Source organism: Gorilla gorilla, chromosome 23 (genome assembly GCF_029281585.2).
Source record: "Gorilla gorilla gorilla isolate KB3781 chromosome 23, NHGRI_mGorGor1-v2.1_pri, whole genome shotgun sequence".
Lineage (NCBI taxonomy): Eukaryota > Metazoa > Chordata > Mammalia > Primates > Hominidae > Gorilla > Gorilla gorilla.
Genome location: NC_086018.1, coordinates 33,905,769 through 33,925,961, shown reverse-complemented (window position 1 = coordinate 33,925,961; position 20,193 = coordinate 33,905,769). Strand labels below are relative to the sequence as shown.

Below are 20,193 nucleotides of genomic sequence, written 5' to 3'. Positions count from 1 at the left end.
AGGGTTGGTGGCAGTGTCGATTTCAAGCACCTAGAGCACACGAGCATTGGGTACTAATTTTGTGCTAGAGAAATATTAAACTGTCTTTTTGCATTTGTTTGTCCAGATTGCATTACTAAGGATCTGGTCATTACAGAACGACCTTTTTGATTAAGGTCAGAAGTTAACAGTTTTTCAAGTTTGGTGGTCAAGTGTTCAGAAATATTTCACAGATTTAGTTGAAAACCTGAGCAGATGCTTTTGCTGTTGTTTACCCCTGGGGATCGGGTGACATTCTTCTCCCTTTTCCTCTTCCCCACCCCTTTGGGAACCAACCAATCACATAGAGGAATGGATTTCAGTGCCTAAGGAGTCAGCCAACTCCGGAGCCGTAGCTGAGACTGAATGTTTAACTCTTAGGTATCTGAATCACAGGGAATGGCAGACATTGCAGTTAGCTTGTTTTCTTGTTGGCATCTACTCTCAGAGCCCATCCCTAAGGGATTGTTCCTAGTGAGGCGAGGTACATTGCATTGAACTTGAAGGAACTGGCTTTTAGCCCCAATTCTGCCAGTAACTAGTATTGCAACCTTGGAAAAGTTATTTTCTCTTTTTAGACTTGCTTCTCTTTATGCACAATGAGAGGAAAAGGAGAAAATGGGCATGTATGGTATATCACTATATATTCCAGTGGCATTTTATCGCTAGCCTTGAGGTTTAGGGGAAAAGCATTTAACCTGTATTGAGTGCCTATTCTGAAGCAGTTTGTTTTTATTTGTTACCTTATTAAATTCTTATGACTCTGCAGGGCAAATGCTGTTAACCCAATTTTACAGATGAGGAAAGTGTAGGCTAGAGAGGCTGTCCAACTTGCCCAAGGTCACTTAAGGAAGGCCCATCTGGCTCTAATGCCCAGACTCTTCCATTCCACTAGGCTGGCTAAAAAGGCCCTAGAAGTCCTGCCAGCATTTTCACTCTGATATTCTTTAACTCCTTCACAGCTTTTAATCCTGCCCTGTAGGAGGACCAAACATTACTGTCTCCTCTTTCACAGCCCCGCTACTAGAGCAAGTAAATGACTTAGGGATTCCTCCATCACCTGAAAGCAGCAAAAGAAGATGGTGCAGCATTCAATTTTCTCCTTCCTCCATAAAGAAATTCCCGTCCTTTATAGCCAGCTCTGCCCACCCCTTCCTCATTCCCCTTTTCTCAGACAGGCAGATATTTTCTTTTCTCTTTCCCTTTGGCTTGTGATTATCAGGTAAATATCCCTGGTTTGAGGGAGGAGCAGAATTTTGATTAGGTTAAAAAATTATCTTTACCCATAGCCTTTCTATGACATAGATACTACCATATTGGGTTTATCCCCACCTGGAATTTCTATGATATCTATATCTATAAACCTATATAGATTTATAGATATCATAGAAATTCCAGGTAGGAGTAAACCATATATATATATCTGTATATCTCTATCCATCTATCTATCTATATATATATACACACACACATACATATACACACATATTATAATGATATAATTATATATATATATATATATATATACACAATAGAAATAACAGGATATATATATCCTGTTAGGTGCTCCCTTAAAGAGCTTTATTTTTTTGCTTGTAAATTATCCTAGCCATCTGATTTAATAGATACACCTTACCCAAGAGAACACTTTGTGTTTCTCTTCCTGCAGATCTTACTTTTTTTACTTTTTAAAAATAGAGACAGAGTCTCACTATGTTGCCCAGGCTGATCTTGAACTCGTGGGCTCAAGCAATCTTCCTTTCCTCCTCTGCCTCTCAGAGTGCTGGGATTATAGGCATCAGCCACTGCAACTGGCCAGGGTTTACTTTTAAATTCACAGAGAAAATAGCTTTTTAAAGGTGAGTTCTTATTAATATTTTGTTGCTTCCAATTAAAAAAAAATTACAGTAGAAGCCCTAAAATGTCAGATTTGCCAATAAATCATTTTCTGTCATTTGTTGTGGGCTAAGAAAAATGACAATAGACAAAACCATTAACAGTTGAAATTTATTAAGAAAGGCACTGGCCTAGGTGTTTTATGTACATTATTTCTAATTTTCGTCTTAATTCTGCATTTGTTGATTACAGAACAGGTTAAGAGGGGTTAAAGTACTTGCTCAAGGTCACTGCTAATGAATGGTGATTTGGCAATTTGATTGTAGGTCTGTTTCACTTTCAAACCTCAGTTCTTTCTTCAATGCCATGCTGCCTCTGGGATATGATCTTGAGAGTTTTATTTGATCATTCATGCTCATGCCTCAGCTCAGATCACCCCGGAAAACCCATATATCTTCTTTTAAAAAGGGAAATACATTTTATATGATAAGTTTAACAACTGAAAAAAAATTAAAAGAGGTATTTCCTGGTGTTTGCCAACTTTTACAATCAGGTGACTTTTACTGGTGTTTATTTTGAATTATTTTTGTTAAAGTTTAGATCCATCCCTTGTTTTAAGTGAAAATGCTAAATAGCTACTCATCCTCAGGTACTGGAGAGCTTAGGGGATTTCACTGTGAATTGGGTGGACAGGAAGAGGTAGGCCTTAAAGGTTAAGTAAGATATAGGTAGATGGAAAAGGTGGAAGAATTTTCTTGCGGTGAGGAAATGTTATTGCTTGCTCCATCACTTGGTACATCCTGTGTTCACACCATCTGTTTGAGCTCCTGAGAATGTTGATGGGAATCTAATGAAAGATGGGTTGGTATTAATGAATGCTCATGTTCTTCTCCCTTCCTCTCTTGAGGACTTGCTTGTGATTTAGCTCTGCCACACGTTATGTTGGGCTTTCCCAGTGGTGTGCTCTGAGAGATTCATATAAGAGAAGTATACGTAGTATGCTGTTTCTGCCATCCAGATCACCTCAACAAATAGTTCCATAATGTTTATTATGTGCCTGTTGTATGCCAGTCAGTTGGCATGACCAACTGATGATGCTGAGATAAGATGTGTCATTGCCCACTAGGCCTTTACAGTTGAGTACAATTTGCAGTCTCATTCAGGATACAAGACCTACAAACATGGAATTAACAAAAAAGATGTATTTAAGATTAAAAAAAAATGAGTGAACCAAGACCAGCAAATGTTATTGAGGTTTAGAGATGAAAGGGGTTAGGATTTGCTGGAGCAGTAAAAACAGGGTTCATTAAAAATTTTATCCAGAGTATGGAGTGGGGAAGGGCTGGGGTGAGATGGGATATGGGTCATGCCACTGCTAGTGAAAGGAAATTGAAAATGGCTCATTGGATTAGAATAAGGTACTTATACCTTCTAAAATTGTTGATGGAGTCATAGGCAGAGATTGGGAAGGGGAGATTCCACCAATTAGCATTTTAAGTGAGGAGTGTAATGATACCAGCAGCTAATGTAAACAACACCAATAATAACAACTTAATCCCTGAGATCACAATTTTTAGGAAAAATTTCTTACATTTATTTATATTTTGGCTCCCTTGATTAGCTTTCGTCTGATTAGAGAATGTGGTATCCTGTATATTAAAATACCTTTACTCTTGTTGGATTTTTAAAAGATGCAAAACTTTAAGATAAATCAGAGGTCGATTAAGACACCAGTAGGCCTTGTTGCCATTTCCATTTCCCATATGCATTGATTACTGTGTAGCAGTATTCCTGATGATTGTTGAATATTTATGAGGTTCTCTCCCAAAAAAGCCCACCAAGTGAAGAACTATCTTTCATTTTTTAAGTTCCTGAAAATTACCTAAAACTCTTCTGTAGGAGATGGCTTTTACAAAGGAGATTCTTTCCTTCTCCCTTCCCCCAACCCATAGTAGCTTAACTTAAGTACCTGGCGGAGATAAAGATAAATGTGGGAAACTTCAGGATGAAAGGGACATTATTAGAGACCAGAGAAGTCCCGGGAGGTCATATCAGGCTTAAAGTGGAAACTATGTTACAACCTAAGCAAGGAGCAACTGATAGGTCTATAAATAGGGTTTTATCTCCTCCTAGAAAATTTTTGGCATGGTTATAGCTTTCCATGTGGGGGACTATTATATTTACTAAAAATAAACCGCTTCAGAAATAATTAAAATAAGTCCCACTGAACTCATTTATGTTATTAAAAGTAAAGTCATAGCCTGAAAATAAGTTTATAGAGTTTGGCATGTACTAATTTTAAGGAACGTTTTGATGCTGCAGCCATTGCTTAGATATGGGATAGAATGGTAAAGCCCAAATGGATTTGTATGGATTAAAATAGATTACCTTCTCAGAAAATAATGTTTTTCAGTTTTTTTCCGCTAGTTCAGAAGACCCTCAACCTCCTTTGCATGCATTCAGACACATAAGTTGGCATTACAAGTGAATCATCTAGGGAAGTGGGAGTACTTCTAATTCTCCAGGAATCTCACACAGTAAAGCTGCTTGGATTATGGCTATTCAGAACAGAAAGGTATAGAAATGGACAATGGTATCCCTTCCATTGGTATTCCTTCTGGGAAACAAAAACCCTTAAGCTGTCTGAGTCTGTTTCTCACACTTCTGTTATCCTGATTGTAGCCCTTTAAATTGTGGAGCAAATTCTTGGCATCTGTCTGCCTGTCAGCTAGCTATCTCTGACACCCCTGGATAGCTTGTTTTCCTCCTATGAGTATATGTGAAATTTGTAAAAAAGCATCTATTAATTTAAGTATCCTGTTAGAAGCCTGCGAAAATTCAAATTGGGCAAACAATAAAATTGCTTAAACCGTGTTTCTCAAAGTTAATTTGACCATAGAGTACTTTTCAAAATATAATGAATTGAATAACACAGCATCAGTATGACTCATGTACAATGTGTGTGTGGATTAAAGTCACCAGAAGTAGTGTTAAAAAGATGAATTAATGGCTTCAGGAGGTGACTTCATTGGCTTTTTTTCAGACTTTAAACACATTTTGGAGAAGTTAAATCATTTTAAGTATAAAAGTTAAAGAGATTCAGTTATATTTTGTTTAAAGAGCAAAAAACCATGACTTTGTTGAAATTAAGTAAATATTTATGATTATCAGTCATCAAAATAGATTACATTTGTATTGTCTATGCCTTTGGGTACAGGTTAAAAATTATCTTCTTTTTCTGCCTAAAAAAGAAAGTAAGGCCCAGCACAGTGGCTCACGCCTATAATCCCAGCACTTTGGGAGGCCGAGGTGGGTGGATCACCTAAGGTCAGGAGTTGGAGACCAACCTGGCCAACATGGCGAAACCTGTCTCTACTAAAAATACAAAAACATTAACCGGGCATGGTGGCTTGTGCCTGTAATCCCAGCTACCCAGGAGGCTGAGGCAGGAGAATCGCTTGAATCCGGGAAGCGGAGGTTGCAGTGAGCCGAGATTGTGCCACTGCGCTCCAACAGGGGGACTCACATGTTACTCTTATTTCTCGAAGACATTGCTCGGAGACATTGCACTTTTCATGATAGATTGTTGCATACTAAGTAGAAACTATATTTGTATTTAGTATTTTTCTTTTGAATGAAGAAAAATATTGCTAGCATTACTTTTAAAATTGTTGTATTACCTTTTGACAACTTGTAAAATGCTAAAACTGGGTTACATATTTCAGGTGTATCTGACTTCCTAATTACTTTAAGCCTTTTACTGCTGTTGTTCTTTTTCTCCCCTTACAACCTCTCAACTCCCTTCTTTCCGCCCATACTTTAAAGAAGGAAACTGAACTTCCTGATGTAATGTATATTTTTTTCATATATATATGTTTAAGAGACTGGGTTTTGCTATGTGGCTTAGGCTGGTCTCAAATTCCTGGCCCCAAGCGATCCTCTCACCTTGGCCTCTTGAGCAGCTGCAACAAGAAGCATGAGCCACTGCACCAAACCTGATACAATGATTTTCTGAAAGATAGCGAGATGTGCTGGGCGCGGTGGCTCACTCCTGTGATTCCAGCACTTCAGGAGGCCGAGGCGGGCAGATCACGAGGTCAGGAGATCGAGACCATCCTGACTAACACAGTGAAACCCTGTCTCTACTAAAAATACAAAAAATTAGCCAGGCGTGGTGGCGGGCGCCTGTAGTCCCAGCTACTTGGGAGGCTGAGGCAGGAGAATGGCGTGAACCTGGGAGGTGGAGGTTGCAGTGAGCCGAGATCGTGCCACTGCACTCCAGCCTGGGCGACAGAGCGAGACTCCATCTCAAAAAAAAAAAAAAAAAAAAAAATAGTGAGATGAGAAATTGGGTGAAAGAGGCTTGGCAAGTTCACTGAATTCCTTGAGCCCCAAACCTAAGTTTCTGCCTATTTAATAGCTTTCATCTAGTATTTTTTATTCTGTGACTCATATTTACCAGTTGGCTATTGTGGTGGTAATTGTAATGATAACAATAGTATATATTGCTCTGTTTACATAATAGCCTAACATACAGATGTTGAACCATCCACAACTTAGAATGGTTCTGCTTAACAGTTTTCTGACTTTACAGTGGTACAAAAGCAATACACATTCAGTAGAAACCAATGTTCATTCAGTAGAAACCATCTGAGTACCCATTTTTTCACTTTTATTATAATATTCAGTAAATTACATGAGATATTCAACACTTTATTATAAAATAGGCATTGTGTTAAATGATTTTACCCAACTGTAACCTAATGTAAGTGTTCTGAGCATGTTTAAGGTAGGCTAGGCTAAGCTATGATGTTTGGTAGGTTAGGTGTGTTAAATGCATTTTTGATATACTGTATTTTCAACTTATGATGAGTTGAAAATCATAAGTTACATAGGGACAAAATCCCATTGTAAGTTGAAGAACATTTGTTCTCTATTTGGGTTTGACCACGTCCCTGTAATGTAGGCATTATTAACTCCATTTTGCAGATGAAGAAACTGAGTGTATCCATATTTGACTGTTTCTCATTATACGAATTCAAGAATGGTTAAGTTAAAATTTTATTTCTATCATTTTGGTGTGGAATAGTTATGGATAGTAGATCAGAGTGATACACCAGTTGAGTTCTTGGCCTAAACATTTGAAATAGACATTTCAAGATTCTTTGACAGTCTCTGTTTTGGTCATCAAATTTGCACACTGTTGATGTGCATAAAGCTTTCGTTGTTTCAAGTGAAATTGAGTTTTGGGCAGAGCACAGTGGCTCACACCTGTAATTCCAGCACTTTGGGAGGTCGAGGCAGGCAGATCTCTTAAGGTCAGAAGTTTGAGATCAGTCTGGCCGATGTGACAAAAACCCGTCTCCGCTAAAAATACAAAAATTAGCTGGGCATGGTGGTGGGTACCTGTAATCCCAGCTACTTGGGAGGCTGAGCACAAGAATCTCTTGAATCCGGGAGGTGAAGGTTGCAGTGAGCTGGAGTCATGCCACTGCATTCCAGCCTGCGCGATGGAGCGACACTCTATTTCAAAAAAAAAAAATCGAGTTTTGATTTGTAAGTTAAAATAAATAATTTATTATTGAAAACATTTAGGATTAAGTTCAGCTGCATATAACAATCTCCTCTTCCCCACACAGAATCTTAACAAGAGAGAGATTCATTTGTCTTTCATGAAAAAGAAGTCTGGAATTAGGCAGTCCAGGCTAATATGGCGCTGTCTGGTTACCAAGGATCTAGGATCCTTACTGCTGTTTACTTCTCTGACTGTAGGATGGGCCTAGATGATTCAGCCATCATTTCCCCCTTTCCACAAAGCAGTTTGAGAGGAAGAAAAGAGGGGTGTCCCCTCCCCTACCTAAGAAAACTTCCAGGAAGTTCCACGTAACATTTCTGCTTATATCTCATTAGTCGGAATTAGTCTTAGGGCCATACATAGCTGTAGTGGAGGATGGAAGATATAGTCCTTTTCTGGGGAAGCGTGTACAGTAATATGCTAAAATGAAAACTGGGGTTTTGTTACTAAGGAAGAAGGGAAGAGAGGATATTGGGAAGCCACTAGCATTCTCAGCTCCAGGGCCTATCAGAGTGACCCAACCTTATCTCCCACATGATACAGAAGACCATTCTGCGGCTTCCCTGGGAGATTTTCAACCAGTCTTTGCCATGTTTTCCAACAAGATGATTTTTTTCTTGAAATGTATATACTTTTATGCAAAGATTTTTTAAAAGCTAAATAATACAAGATTATGGTAAGGATCACTGCAGTTTCCATTTTAAGATCAAGTTTAAGTTTTTTTCCAAAATTGATTAGTTTGTTGGAAATGGAAATTCAAATGGTATAGAAAGTTTTTTGGTTTTTTGTTTGTTTGTTTGTTTGTTTTTTTGGGACAGAGTCTTGCTCTGTTGGCCAGGCTGGGATGCAGTGGCGTGATCTTGGCTCACTGCAGCCTCCACTTCCTGGGTTCAAGCAATTCTTGTGACTCAACCACCCAAGTAGCTGGACTAACAGGTGTGTGCCACCATGCCCGGCTAATTTTTGTATTTTTAGTAGAGATGGGGTTTCACTCTGTTGGCCAGGCTGGCCTCCTGACCTGAAGAGATCTGCCTGCCTCGGCCCCAGAAAGTGCTGGGATTACAGACATGAGCCACTGTGCCAGGCCATAGAATGAGGTTTTAAGTAAGAATAAAGTATGTGTGAAATATTTAAATATCTGACCATTGGTAAAGGAAAAAGTGTGATTTTTTTTCTTTTGTTTTTTGAAACCTGGGTAAGTCATTAGATTATACATTTCTTAGGGATAGAGAACTCGCTTTTATAAAATGTATGATTATTGTATTTTGAATAAATAACATTTACATAAGTTAATATTTTAAAAGTAGAAAATGGTCATATCGTGAAAAGTTGCTCTCCCATTCCTGTCTTGAGTTCCCAGTGTCTTTCCCCTACAGGCACTGGGTGTTTTTTACTTCTTGTGTATAATTCCTCCTTTGATCTTTTCCTCCCATTTAAAAAACCACTGGTTTTAAAACCATTGCTAAACCTTTCTTTTTTCCACTTAATGACATATGCGGTATGCATGGCTTAATGATAAGGATACTTTTTGAGAAATGTGTCATTAGGTGACTTCATTGTGAAAACGTCATAGAATGTACTTACACAAACCTAGATATATACCTGACTATATGTTATATATGGTACAGCCTAATGCCTTTAGGCTGCAAACCAGTACAGCATGTTACTCTACTGATTACTGTAGGCAATTGTAACACAATGGCAAATATTTTTATATTTAAACATATCTAAGCATGGACAAGGCACAGTAAAAACATGGCATTATCATCTTACGGGACCACCATGGCATATGTGTTCCATCATTGACTGAAACATTGCTATGCAGTGCATGACTCTATTAGAGTATTTCATAATGGTATTTTAAGAGCTTCCTCATCCCCCTCCCCCAAGGCTATACTGTTCAGTGTTTCACTGTATAGATAAGCCATAATTCATTAAACAGAAGAGTCATGCCTTACTTTCATATCTATACCTGCTCTGTAAACAGCACTCATTCATATTCAAGGGACTGAACTCTTGAATTTGTGCAGAATATTTCTCTTCTTCATGACTGAGTATCCTAACCAGCTGAGAGGATTTTCCCTTCTTTAAAGACCGAGGTATTTAAGATTCAGTCATTTCAGAAATAAATCCTTCTAAATTGTGTTGTATAACTATAAAATTTATTTCTGCTTAACAGTAAAATAGTGGGCATTTTTAAATGTTTTTAACACAGGTATCAGCATCAGTATTGTTTAGGAATATAAAAGAGTAATATTTCAGGAGCTTTTGCTGGTTTTGCCTTACTAAGTGACACCATTTTGACATATATCATCTATCTATTTTACCTGCTTTTTAGATTTTTTTTCTCTTCATCTTTCTTGTTTCCTATGTTGGCTGCCTCTAACATAATATTCCTTTTTCCTCTGGTAGTTATTCCCCACTGCTTCCCAGTTCCTTTTCTTAATTTGCTTTGTAAATTTTTGGTGGACAATTAGCCAGATAACCAGGACAGAAATATTCCTAAAATAAAAATAAATAGATTCAGAGAGAAGGTCTGATGGAGTTTTCCTGCCGATGAAAATTTTGGAATGAATGTTTTGGAATTCTGGATACCTAGAGGGCCTTTTTGCTTCCTGGTTGTTACCGTGTTCTAGGACATCTCTGTCTAATAGACCTTTCTGTGATGATAGAAATGTTTTATGTCTGCCCTATCCATTATGATAGCCACTGTCCTCACGTGGCTCTTGAGCACTTGACATGCGGCTAGTATTAAGTAACTGAAATTTTAATTTTAATTAAGTTAAATTCACATAACCACATATGACAGCTGGCTGCGTGTTAGACGACATAGTTCTAGACTCTAGTTAACTAACTTATATACAGCAAGCTTGATTAGAGGAGAGCTTGAACTGGGATGCTATTATTGTGCTGAGAAGAATAAATTTATAGTTTTGGAAGGGAGACAATTTGGAATGTAGATTATCAGGTTAGCTTAAAGTAAATGATTAAATTGGAACTGCCTTTTCATATTGACGTTATGATTATTTCACAGTGTAGCATTTTAAAGCCATTGTTACCAGCATTTATTTGTGGTTTGTATCTGTGGCAAAGCTGTGAGTCCTTTTGGTAACTAGGGTGAAATTAGTAGCACTCTAACTTTATTTATAGGACTTGGTTAGACAGTTGCCTGAGTGCCAGAAACTCCTACAAATAACTTTGACCTTCCCTAACAAAAAGTCAAAGGATAAAGCGTTTCATAGTAGAAGATTTCAGTTGTATCTGACATACACAAAACATTACTTTCTAATGGAGAAATCTGTAACAAAAAAAGCATAAATAATTAAAGATTTTGGTAACTGCTAGGAAGAACATAAACAGGGCACAGTAACAGAGTATGGGCTTGTGGGGAAAGACCTCCAACTAGATAGAGGAGTCTGGAGAGTTTTATTTGAGAAGTGATATTTAAGCTGAGTTCTAAAAGATAAGAAGGAGCCTGGCTTGCAAAGAATGAAGGTGGAACGAGGAGGGATTTCAGAAAGAGGGAATGAAGAGGTATGGGGGAGAGGAATTGACACAAGATCAGTGTCTTTAGAATAGTGATTGAGAGGAGATATGGTATGAAGTGAGGTTGGAGAAGTGGGCACATAGCAGGTCATATAGGACCTTAAAGACCATCATAAGGAGTTTGGAAAGAAGAAAAATGTAATGTGATGCCGTAGAAGTAGGAGAGTGATAAGATCTGGTGTTTGTTTTACAAAGTTTCTCTGACTGCTGTGTGATGGTGTTTTGGAAGGGAGCAACAATGGAAATGGGGAAACTAGTGTGATATTCAGGAAAGAGATGATGGTGGCTTGGGTTAAGGTGGTTTAAGGCAGTGGAGGTCAAGTGAAGTCACACACACAGAAGTTGCTGTAGGTTGGATGTGAGGGATGAGGGATGAGGGAAGGGTTTCTGGCTTTCATAATTGTCAGGTAGTACCAGGGGACTTCAAGGGTGGTGATGGTGGAGAATTAAGGACCCAATTTTGGGCATGTTGAGTTTGACATGCTTGTGTGACAGCTAAGTAGTCATATTGGAGCATGGGGAGAGGTCTCTGCTAGGGGTGTAACTTGGTAGTTATTAACATGTTGATGGTATTTGAAGTGATGGGAATGGATGAGACAACTTAGAGAAGATGACTGAGGATTGAACCCCAAGGAACACTTGCCTTTTAGAGGTCTGTCGAGGGAGAAGCCATAAAAAGATACTGAAACAGTAACCAGTGATGCATGAAAAAACAAAAAAATGGCATTGTAGTATCTCAGAAGCCAGAAGAAGAGAATGTTTTAAGAAGATTGTCAGCTTTGTTGAATCCTGCTAAGAGGTCAGATAAATGTGGAAGTAGTAGACCTTGATAAGTTGATTTAATGGAGTGGAGGGCTTGGAAACTTTGTTTTGAGTAGATTGAAGAAAATGAGAAGTGAAGAAATTGAGACAGATATAGACAACAACTTTTTCAAGACAATTTACCCTGAAGTGGTGAGCAGGGAAATAGCAGGTAGCTGGAGGGAGATGAGGGGTCAAAGGAGAACTTTAAAAAAATTAGGGTTCATTTAATCATTTACTTATTATAGAACATTAGATTTAGTGGTAAGAAGATACTGTCTGAATGCTTCTCATTTAAAATGACATAGAAAATTAGCTAAGAGGTTGTGTGTAGTGGCTCATGGCTGTAATCCCTGCATTTTGGGAGGCTGGGGCAGGAAGATTGCTTGAACCCAGGAATTCAAGACTAGTCTGGGCAACATAGTGAGACCCGCCCCTTCTCTAAATGTTGTTTTTGTTTTTGTTTTTGTTTTTGTTTTTTAATTAGCTGGGCGTGGTGGCATGTGCATGTAGTTCCAGCCACTTGGGAGGCTGAGGTGGGAGAATAGTTTGAGCCCGGGAGGTCAAGGCTGCAGTGAGCCATGATCGCACCACTGCACTCCAGCCTGGGCGACAGAGTGAGATCCTGTCTCAAAACAAACAGACAAAAAATAAAATAAGAAAATTAGCTGAGAGTAGGTAGTGAAGAGTGAATGAGGGAGGTTTGAGGAGAAGCAAGAAATAGTCATTTTGGGGAGTAGGAAAGCTTTCAAGGGCAGCTTTGGTGGATTGCTTGGCATCGTTGAGTGTCCATTTGAGGTTTGTGATCATGAATATATAGTGAAGTCAGTCAGCTTGGTTATGTGATTTTTCTTCAGCAACATTCAGCTGATTGGGCATAGGCACTAGAAAAGGCAGACAATTGGATTTAACCAGGATTGGAGTTTTGTCAGGTGGCAGTGATGGAGAGGACAAATGATTGAGGGTATTTGCAAGGGAGAGATTGTAATTATGGAACACGGCATCAAAACTGGACAAAGAGGGTGCAGAACCGGAGTGGGTAGATAATGGAAAAGTGGTTGGGATGGGAGGACTTCATGAGGTCAAAAATTGTAGGGAGGGGATACCAGAGAAAGCTAGTTAGAAGTAAGGGAAGTTCTTTGAGAGTATAATTGAAACATAATAAGGAAAGATGGGTCTTTTAAGATGATGCAGCTTTTCTTTTCTTTTTTTTTTTTGAGACAGAGTCTCACTCTTTCGCCCAGGCTGGAGTGCAGTGGTGCATTCTCAGCTGACTGCAACCTCTGCCTCTAGGGTTCAAGCGATTCTCCTGCCTCAGCCTCCTGAGTAGCTGAGACTACAGATGCACCACCACACCTGGCTAATTTTTGTATTTTCAGCAGAGATGGGGTTTCACCATGTTGGCCAGGCTGGTCTTGAACTCCTGACCTCAAGTGATCCGCCTGCCTCAGCCTCCCAAATTGCTGGGATTATAGGTGTGAGTCACCGCACCCAGCCAAGATAATGCAGTCTTCTGTTTTAGGGGTAGTAGCTCTGGGTTTCCTAATAACTGGGAGTAAGAGCTCTAACAAATCACTTAATTGCCTTTCCCAAGAGGCTAGCTTTGAGATGGACCGCTTTCTCCATGTATATATACATCTAGAGCTTAGTTTAGACATCATAGAAGGTAACCACCATTCACAGAAGTTTCTGGGTCTATTCTCTGAATGACGTCAGTAGTAGCAGTGTTTTGGCCAGTGCACAAGTACAGTATGTGTACACCAACTCCCAAACCCTATCTCTGTCGTTTGTTGTTGTTTTTTACTTTTTTCTTGAGATGAGAGTTTTACTATGTTGCCTAGGCTGGTCTCAAACTCCTGAGCTCAAGCAAACCCTCCTGCCTCAGCCTCCTGAGAAGCTAGGATTACAGGCTCACATCACCACACCTGGCTTCATTTGTTATTTAAAGTCTTGGTAATGGGCAGAGGTAGAGTGCAGGGTTATTTATATCCAAGGTAAGTTTTTCAGTGATTTTTTTCCCAGTCTTGATTCAGTTTTGTCAGTGAATAGGTATGATTTAGTGGAAATGATCTTGGAGTCTTAAAAACGAACGTTGAACTTTTGGCTCTTTATTCACTAGCTGTGAGACCATGAGTGTATTATGTAACCACTTTGGGCCTCAATTTCCTTTGATCAATGAAAAAGATAATAGGGCCTGTCTTACAGAGATATTGTGAAGATGCAATGAGATAATGCATGCAAAGTTGTGGCACATAATATGCTCTGAGTAAATAGTAGCGGTTGGTGGTGTTACATTGAAATCAGCAAGTGGGAGAGGAATGTTCACTGTTTTGTCTTCCAGGGTGGTTTACATCCCCTAACTGGAAAGTGGCAACCATATCTACCCCTTCTCCCATGAGTCGCTACTGCTGCATGTGGCCAGTGCCTCTGTCTAGACCAGCTTCTCAGATTTCGGTGTGCCTGAGAATTACCTGGGGCTTTTGTTATCATTTGATTTTGATTTTGTAAGTCTAGGGTGGGGCCGGAGATTCTTCAAATCTAAGGAGTTTCCAGTTGATGCTCATTCTGCTGTTGCTGGTCCATGTGTCACATTTGAGTAGCAGAATTCTATTAGAGATTGCCCTGTGGGAATCCCTGCTATTTTAAGCTGAGAGGAAGTGAGGGAAAAAGAGCCTCATTCTTTTGACTTTTTTTTTTTTAAGTCAGCTTCATAGACAATACTCATACATCTCATTTCTCTACCTCAGTGTTGTTTTGGTGAGTCTGTATTGTCTCTACCAGTCCAGGAAGTGATAGGAATATAAACTATGTATAGAGGGTTGCCTCAGATTTCTTCTGAAGAATTTTTAGTGCCTGATTTCTCAGGTACAGTTTTGAGAAATTATGCTGGCTCCCCCGGTGTACCTACTTCCCCCCGCTATCCTCTTACAACCACAGAGAAACTCGTATAAAACAAGTAGCCTGCCAGCCTGGCCAACATGGTGAAACCTTGTCTCTACTAAAAATACAAAAATAGCTGGGTGTGGTGGCAGGCGCCTGTAATCCCAGCGACTTGGGAGGTTGAGACAGGAGAATCACTTGAACCCGGGAGGCGGAGGTTGCAGTGAGCCGAGATCATGCCACTGCACTCCAACCTGGGCCACAGAGTGAGACTCCATCTCAAAAACAAACAAAACAAGTAGCCTCTTGAATTATTGGAGTCAGAGGCAGAGAATCTAAAATGTGGCTCCAAACCCTTTCTGCCCACCAGACTCACATTGCAAAATCCAGCATTTTTGAGATGTAGGAATTCAGGAAGCAAGGTTAGAATTATTGGCAATACCCATATTGCTGTCCCAGATTATCTGATTTTTCTTTCTCAGAAGCAAGCATGCCGGAAACTTCTTCTGTGGGCTCTCCTCAGAAGACTTTCTTTAGTGCTCAAATTGACACATTCTCTCCTCTGAACTAACAGATAGGGTGATAAGCTATCAGTCACAAAGTCTGATAACATGCTCTCCTGATAGAATGAAGTATGTGTGCATCTTAATCTCTGTGTATAAGACTGTGATTCTTTTTGGAGTCTCTTTATAGTGTGGAGTTTTTACACCTTTTTGTCTCTTAATGTGAATTGTATATAGCTATAAAGCATAGCTTTCCTTATTTGACTTTGATAATTGGAAATAAACTTTTTTCTTCTCCTACCACTTTGTTCCCCTTTTTTTCTTTCTTTTTTTCTTTTTTTTGTTTTGTTTTAAAGGTAGAAAAATGTGAACATGCAGGAGCATGAATAAAAAAGATAACTTAGCTTCCCTGTGGGTTTTTGGTTTTTGTATGTTTTCATAAAGGTAACATACAGAAGAGTTTTATTTCTGACCAGACTGACCACCTAATTTTAAAGATTATGATCAGAAAAGAAATAGATGCATTTATAATAGGAATTTACAAGCCCTTCCTGTGGTTCCAAAGAAGTTTATGGTGGTTCCACCCATGGGAGTTTCAGAGGTAGTTTGCAGAGTTTTTGTGACATATTTAAACTTTTCTTTATTTTGAGGGTTTCTTTTCTTGGTATTTTTCTCCTGCTTTGCTGCAGGGTATGTCTTTTATATTTTATTTTATTTTATTTTATTTTTTATGTTATGTTACGTTATGTTACGTTATGTTATGTTATGTTATGTTATTTTTGAGACAGAATTTTGCTCTTGTTGCTCAGGCTGGAGTGCAATGGCTAGATCTCGGCTCACCGCAACCTCTCCCTCCCGGGTTCAAGCAATTCTCCTGCCTCAGCCTCCTGAGTAGCTGGGATTACAGGCATGCGCCACCATGCCCAGCTAATTTTTGTATTTTTAGTAGAGACAAGGTTTCTCATGTTGGTCAGGCTGGTCTTGACCTCAGGTGATCTGCCCGCCTCGGCCTCCCAAAGTGCTGGGATGACAGGCATGAGCCACCACGCCCAACCTTTTATCTTTATCCTATCCCAAACTTGATTAAAAGATAACACTATAAAGTTACAGTATGAAGATCCAGAATTTCATTGTATTTATTTTATTGATACTTGGTTAAGAATGAATGACTGCCAGTGGTCATGGTGGCTCATGCCTGTAATCCCACACTTTGGGAGGCCCAGGCAGGTGGATCGCTTGAGGTCAGGAGTTCAAGACCATCCTGGGCAACATAGTGAAACCCCGTTTCTACCAAAAATACAAAAAAATTAGCCAGGCGTGGTGGCATGCGCCTGTGGTCCCAGCGACTCTGGAGGCTGAGGTGGGAGGATCGCTTGAGCCTGGGAGGCAGAGGTTGCAATGAGTCGAGATCACGCCACTGCACTGCAGCCTGGGCTATAGAGTGAGACCCTGTCTCAGAAAAAAAAAAAAAGGATTGTGGGAGAAGATGGCGGCCGCTGCACAATCCCGGGTTGTCTGGGCCCTGCCAGTGTCACATTCTGCCATTACTGCAATAGCCACATCCATGTGTCACAGCCCACTCCATTGCCAGCTTCATCATGCCCTCATACCTCATGGGAAAGGTGGATGTTCCTCAAGTCAGTGGGATTGTGGCCACTGGGTTTGGAGCAACAGGATTCCTGGGCCGATGTGTTGTCAACCACCTTGGACGTGTGGGGTCACAGGTGATCATACCCTATCAGTGTGATACATGTGACATCGTGCACCTTCATCCCATGGGAGACCTGGGCTAGCTTCTGTTTCTGGAATGGGACGCGAGAGATGAAGATTCTATCCGACGAGTAGTGGAACACAGCAATGTGGTCATAAATCTTGTTGGACGAGACTGGGAAACCAAAAACTTTGATTTTGAGGATGTTTTTGTGAAGATTCCCCAAGCAATTGCTCAGGTGTCCAAGGAAGCTGAAGTTGGAAAATTCATTCATGTTGCACATCTGAATGTGAATATTAAAAGCTCTTCTAGATATTTGAGAAAGAAGGCTGTTGGAGAGAAAGCAGTGAGAGACACATTTCCAGAAGCCATTATCGTAAAGCTGTTGGACATCTTTGGAAGAGAGGATAGATTCCTTAATTATTTTGCAAATATGTGTTGGTTTGGTGCTATACCCCTTGTTTCCTTGGGCTGGAAGGCAGTTAAACAACCAGTATATGTCGTAGATGTATCCAAAGGAATTGTTAATGCAGTTAAGGATCCTGATGCCAATGGGAAAACCTTTGCTTTCGTTGGGCCAAATCAGTACCTCCTCTTTGACCTGGTGAAGTACATCTTTGCTGTGGCTCACAGCAAAGGGGTACTTCCTCCTGTACCCCTTGCCACCTTTTGCCTATCAGTGGGTAGCAAGAGACTTTGAAATAAGCCTATTTGAGTCCTGGACAACAAGGGATAAAGTGGAGCGTTATTCACATCACAGACATGACCTTGTCTCACCTGCCCAGCTTAGAAGACCTTGGTATTCAGGCAACACCACTGGAACTCAAGGCCATTGAGGTGCTGCGGCTTCATCACACTTACTGCTGGCTGTCTGCTGAAATTGAGGATGTGAAGCCGGCCAAGACCGTCAACATTTAGTGCCTCCTGAGCAACTCTTGGTTTTGGTGTCTTTTGGGTTAGCCCATGTGGTTTGAGCACCCAGCCAGGTGGTCTCTTTAGAGAATCCTGTACACAGTGAATAAGATCCCACCATTAAAACATTTGAGGTTAAAAAAAAAAAAAAAGAATGAGTGTCGAGTAATAAAAGACTCCTCAAAGAATTTGAAAAAATGAATCTCTTATCAGTGTAATTTTAATATAGTTATTTACAGTGTGGTATGGGGAGTGTTGGTGACTTAAGATTTAGGGCATGAGTTATGAAACTAGAGAGGAAAGTTGTGTATAAAAACTGATTATGGACATGTAAAAGAGTCTAAGTAACACTTTATGGAAAGTCAAGATTTATTTTTCTTTTTTCTTTTATTTAGAAAACAGGCTATCTCAGTTTCAGGCTTGGAAGTTCTTTCTCCTCTTTTGTACTAGAAATGTAGTAATCTTGCCTTCAGAAGAAGCAGAGAGGTTCTATGTAGAGAAAAAGAAAAGGTTTGGGTGATGCCAAGAAGAATACCTGCCCCACCTCTCCAAGTTTAAATGAGCTGGGAGTTTAAGGTGGGAGGAGAGAAAACGTTCGTCTGCGGAAAGCATGCGTTCAGTCAGTGTGAAAGAAAAGGAAAAGTGATTCTATTTCTACCCTAAGAGGAAGAAACCCCACTATGGCAGGTAACTAAGCCCAGAGCACGCACAGTGGGAATATTAGGTAGGGAGAGTGAAAGTACCTGCATGGGGCCTACCTTGAATGTGAGACTTGTAGACCTTACTTGGAGATTTTATAAGCAGGAAGGAGCTGTTTCAACATGTCTGAGGGGGAGCCAAAACCCTGAGGCAGCTGGAAGGTGGTTTTTGTTTGCTTTTTATTTTGTTTTGTGTTTTCTTTAATGAGTGGGAAGGAGTGGAATATTCCTCAAAACCTATTACCCTTTGAGAATGTTTTGTGCACCTACTGTGTGCTAGGTACTATGCAAAAGACTCCATGGCCAAAAATGGATGAGCCAAGACGAGATGTTAGGTCTCCACCGAGGAAGATGTGCAGAGGAGAAGTGGTTTGCTATAGGAATACTTGGAGAAGTAGCCCACAGAGGTGGTCAATGCCATGTTACAAACACCAGTCCCCACAGAGAAAGGAGAGCTCACTCACAGCTGGGGTGTGCTTTTGGATTTGAACATGGAGAAATGGGTCGGGGAAGCAAGGAACACGTATGGGCATTGACATTGGCGTTAGAATATGGGGGATAATTACGTGATTTTCTGAATAAAAACCATTAGGACAGGTGATTTGATAATACTTGTTCACCACTGGGCATAATGAATGAAAACTCGCCTGGCATATAGGAGGTACTTAATAAATGTTTGAACTGAATTAAAATTAGAAAACATGGTCACCAGGAACATGGCAGACAGTTTACGTAGTTATATCATTACAACACCTCTGAAAGGAGTATTATACCTATTTTTTGGTAGAGGAAACAGAAGCCTGGACAGGTTGGAAACTTTCCCCAGGCCATAATGATAGTACTTGTAGATCTAGAATTGAAACCCAAGCCGTGCACCTTAGCCCGTCTGCGTGGTGAGTAAAGTGTCTGTACCATGCTACGAGCTCATGATCCACTTGACTCCTTCAGAAGCCAGGCTATGTTGATCTGAACTAGGGCAGTAGTAATAAAAAAGATGAAAAGCCTATTCAGTTTTATATCTTAAGTTTTCCTGTGTTTTGAAATCTTGCAAGATTAAGAATTATTAGTGGTGAAATGACGTAAAGAATAGTGGTGTCAAGCAGACATTGTGAGAAAGGAATGTGGGCTCTGAGCAGGTTCTGTGTGCGTGCTTGGCTTCTGCAAGGGGCTCCACAATTGGGGCAGAGGGAAAGCTTGGCTCACTTGCTTTGATCTTAGAGGGCAGAGATTTTTGATTGCTTCATTCATGTTTAAAGAACTCATCTTAAACTAATGTATATCTAGCACTAGAAACTGGTGCTGGTGGTTTATTACTGACCCCACCCATCCCTGTCTTTTGCAATGATCTTTGTGAGTGGTGATTGTGTTTCTAGAAGTAGAATTGCAGAGAGAGATTCCCTGAAGGCAAATACAGAGAGAGTGTGCTGTACACTCTAGTTCAGATACTCAGAGCTGGGAACTCCCAGAGAGAGAGAGAGAAAGAGAGAGAGAGAGAGGGAGAGAGAGAGGGAGGGACGGAGGGAGGGTGAGAGGGAGGAGAGAGAACAACAGAACAGTCAGCTGGAGCGGAGGGGGGAGGAGACCAGTGTTTTCTTTTTTTTTTTTTTTAGGATTTTTTAACTCAAGTGATTTTGGGGGGTTTCTCCCCACCTCAAACCCTTGCCCCCCAGTTTTGGCATCTTCTTTCCTGTGGTTCACTGAAGTGCCTTTTTG

At 40.2% G+C, this 20,193-nt stretch overlaps 1 protein-coding gene and 1 pseudogene across 20 annotated transcripts in view; both read left to right on the top strand.

The window, feature by feature from the left end:
* RBFOX2 (RNA binding fox-1 homolog 2) overlaps positions 1–20,193 on the top strand; it is a 291,710-nt gene that overhangs the window by 113,873 nt on the left and 157,644 nt on the right. The gene's annotated exons all lie outside the window — the stretch shown is intronic.
* On the top strand, positions 1,528–20,189 carry LOC129529487 (NADH dehydrogenase [ubiquinone] 1 alpha subcomplex subunit 9, mitochondrial-like; annotated as a pseudogene).